Here is a 4,564-nt window from a genome sequence, read left to right on the forward strand (position 1 = left end):
CTACCCTAGGTAATAGAGAACCTTTATCGAAATTGATAGCTAGGCTACAGACAAGTTCAAAGATTTGCTGGAGGCAATTAAGCTTTTGTCGCTAAGCATAAGGAGTTTTTGTCTATTAAGATGCTAAACCTAGATACCATAAGATACTGTGCGGTGCATGTTTTTTTTGGCCTCTATAAAGCACATTCAGTTACATCCTCTCCCTACCCTTTCCTTTCCAATCATCACTTTCCCCTTCTCTTCCTTCCTGCCTCTCTCTTCTCTATGATCCTAATATATATGAAATTAGAGGCTAAATTGTCACCTCTTATCACATATGAATGATGCAGTACTTGATCCATACCCAATTCAACTCAAGCCTAGAACCAATCTCTACCTTAGCTTCTGGATCCTACCTAAATGCAACCCAACCCAATACTTGGATGAGTGGGTGTGTAATGAATACCCAAGCCCCTCAACTAGGGGGTTTAGATTTGGCAATACCCAGGCCCAACTTGACATAAAGCCTCTTAGATCAAATGTAACTTGAACAAAAGTAATCAACAGCTGCTCTTCCTCATACTTCATTGTTTGTCGAGTATTTTAAACCTGCAAAATATTTTAAATAAAGTAAAATTGTTTTTGTAAGAAAAACTTTTGGTTTCAATTGTCTATGATGGAGTTCTCATAGATGAGCTAGAGAAAGCCTATGTGTCCACCTTGTTTTTCTAGGAAATTTTTGGTTGGAAGGAAACTTGCTAACCTATAGTGGCCTCAGTCTCATTTAGTTTTGTAATGTATTTTCCTATGCTATTCAATTTTGTAAGGCATGATTCATGGTCCAATTTAACTTCGTAAGAGTTCAGATAGTGTAACAAATTTTAACTGAGTCCTGTGGCAAAAAAAATTCCTTTGACTCAATTATATTGGATGGAGTTGGACACATCCTATTCAATTTGGTAATGCATGTTTCTCTTATCAAACTCAATTTTATCACCTACGTTTCTCAAGCATTGTGTCATATACTTTAACTGAAGTAAAAATTCAAAGTTACTAATCTACTCTATCCAAATCTACTCGAAGTTGGTAATCTGGTCTGCAGTGGGTTCAATAATCCTCTTAGATCCCTTTAGAACCTTTTTTTCTGAACATTCAAGCACTCATAAAGGTCTCAGACCCTAGAATTCATGCTTTGAATCCTGTAACAAAGGAGAAGAGACTCCAATTAGAATACATGCTTTGAGTCCACTATCCGACCGAATGTAGGGTTTTCTGTGCAAGGATCATGATTTGAAATAGTTTGCATACTTGTATCTGTTGCCTGCTACTATAGTTGGTAAGATTATTAGATTATTGTATCGAATGGCCTAGGTTCAAATCATTAAATTAAGTCACACACCCACACACACATAACAACTAAAAAATAGAAACTAAACTACGCACTTTACTATAAAGTTTTTGCTCACTGTATGATTGACCACTTGTTCATTCCTTTCCTCAAGCCTCGACCCATCTCCCTTCTCTCTGATCTCCAGCTCTCTCCTCCACTTTCTCACTGTGTATGCAGAAACCTTTAATCCATTATCCCCATTCTCTTACTATTTCGTGGCCATCTTCTTCTGAAACAAAGGCCCTGGGTAGACTCCTTTTCATCATTGTTCTTTCTCTATAGCTTGTTTGAAATCCTTTCTAAGCCTCCATCCTATTCTGAGTCCCATCCACGATGGAGCTAAGGCTCTTTCTACCTCCTCTTCCTCTCCGGTGTGGACTTATAGTGCAGCCATGAGGCGATCGCAGTATTGTTGTTACATGCATGAATAGTCTTATTTATTTTCATTGCATATGCCTTTTGTTTTGATCAAACAAAAAGTCTTCTTACTTGAGTTTCCATTTAGTGTTTGTCTAAGATTGTTTGCTCATGATCATCGTTTTATCGTATTAATCCAAACTATCGAGGAAGCTATGTAGCTGTAAAGCATTTCATGCTTTCGGCAGGAGGTAAAATCTATTATAACTCAGAACCTTACCCAAAAAGGCTAGCCGAAAGGTCTTGTGTAAATATCTAAGATCTCTTTGGTGAATAACTGATGTGGGACTAAACACACGCCAGCATAGGTCATCACATACTTTATCTTTTTTAGTCCTAACTTCTTCATCAGGCTAAGAGTTCAAATCCATTCGAATCTAATCACAAGCACCACGACTGGCCCATGATCAGCCTCCGTGAACTCGTACTACAGTGCCCGTTAGTCCACATAGGCTATGGGCTGAGTTCGTTCTGATACCATTTATCATAACCTAGGATCTCATCTAAAAAGGCTAGCAGAAAGGTATTTGTTGGTTCTTTAATCTTATAAAATATCCAAGACTTCTTCGACGAATAACTAATATGGACTAAATATATGCCTATACGAGTCTTCACATAATTCCTTTGGACGACGGTCTTAAAAGAGAATAGCACCAAACTTGGTGGCTTTGTTGCACGAGCCGGTTTGCTTTCGGGTCCATGTGATGTTGTAAATAATATGGTCTAACAATTCCTACAGCTACTCGAGCATAAGAAGGATCTCAACATCATGGTCTCGGAGGGCACATCAGTGCTACACAAGCTAGTTCCTAAATCTCAGGTCTTTGTATGAGGGAGAAGCTGAACAAAGACTCAGTCTTCCACTTGTGCGAGAAAAGCCAGTCTGAGCTCAAGAGGTCATGTCTTCTGAGTAGCGAAAGGCCAACAAGTTCCCTTGGATCAAACTATAATCCGCGTTTGGAACCAACTTGTATTTTTTTTTGGGTTTTGGGTAAAGAAAAACCAATATCTACTCATGTTAGATTTGGTAGAATCTCTAGTGTTCATATTATATTATGATCGAAACAGATTAGTATTTTTTGGCATATTTTTGTGCATACTTGGATGTATTGATGCATCAATGCTACCAACTTATTTGACCTCAATTATCTGTTGTGGAAAAGATCAAGTCAACAAAAATTGCTGAAAATATTCATGATCAAAGTACAAACATTAGATGCTTGGTTATTATAAGTTATTATTTGTTCAGGTAATTTCACTTAAATACTGACTTCACTGAGAGCCCTTGCATTTTATGTCCTCACTAGAATAGCTATTATAATTAGAGGTTTTTACACCATGGATGTTAATCTGTGAAGTAGATTGTTCAAATGCACATCCCGCACCTTATTTTGATAGATAAGCAAAGGCATCCATTAGTTAGATGAAATATGAAATTAAAGTCTGTTCTAAAACTTGGAAAAGTAACAAATTTATGGCAATATAAATGATAGCAAAGTGCTTGATAAAATCAGCAAAACCTATTTACCAAGTAAATTAATTATATGGATTATGGCCAGTCTAAGCTAAAACTCACTGCAGATCTAAACTAATAGTTACTGCCATACATTGTAGCCATTGAAGAGCAGCTTATCAAACTGATTTAAGCTTGCTCCTGAGCCAATAGAATAAAAAAAACCATAATAGTTTGTCAGAAAAATCAACAAAGATCTAGTAGTCATTGGAGGAAGAAGTAAAACAAAAATAAAAGATACTATGGATGCATTTAATGATAAGAAATAGAGCATGGGGCTATAGTAAATTCAATACTTATTTAAGTAATAGTAACTTTATTTGAGCATCGATATTTGTTTTTGTATGAGACAATAAAACAAAAAAAGATTTTCCTTGATTTGTATCCAATTTAGAGCCCGTATTCATATTTTATGAAAAGCCATACTTTATGGGTCCACTACGTAGATTTGACCTCTACTCTACTTTACCATATATATAGCTTTCTAAAGATGCTAGTGAAAGAACCGCACCACTTGCAATACAATGGATAAATATCAAGTAAATACGGTAAATGACTGTTTGGACTTTTTTTTTTTAAGTATAACAGTGCCTCAAATAAAGAGTAAATAAGTGCGGCTGATAAAATCAGAAAAAAATACTGACAAAGAAAAGAAAGAATAGGTACTTAGTTTTTCCTAAAAATCTAGAATGATGGGCCACAGAAGAAGCGACCGAATCGGCAAGATATTAGTGGCTCGGAAGAAATCGCACCCTCTCACTAATTTGAGTATGTCATAGAGCAGCGACTGTCCATCGATAAGTAGTTATTTTTGCCGCAGTCGGCATCTTGCAGATAATTTCATCAAACACAAAAATAATACTTTTTTATTCAATAATTTTAATATACAAAAAAATTGTATTGATAAAAATTAATTTTGTACTAAGAAAGTTAGCTTTGATTAAATCAACATAAAAAGTGTGCCTGATTAGCAAAAATCCTCATTAAATACATCTTAAGTGCGAGTGAGCATTTGCTAACTAACATGTTATTTATGAGTACATGCCAAGAACTCATTAAAATTAACTTGGTTTATAAGTTAATAAAAACATGGACATTCAAATTAAAATATATTAAACTCTAAAAAATAAAAATATCTAAAAATAATGTTTTGATTTTTATTAAATTATTGATATTGTTCTGTCTGAGGGAGGAGGCCTGGTTTTTATTCCTCTCCTCATGCTTTGTGGAGAGGAGAGCTCTGCGTCCTCCTCTCCCCCCCCCCC

The sequence above is a fragment of the Phoenix dactylifera genome, chromosome 9 (genome assembly GCF_009389715.1).
Source record: "Phoenix dactylifera cultivar Barhee BC4 chromosome 9, palm_55x_up_171113_PBpolish2nd_filt_p, whole genome shotgun sequence".
NCBI lineage: Eukaryota > Viridiplantae > Streptophyta > Magnoliopsida > Arecales > Arecaceae > Phoenix > Phoenix dactylifera.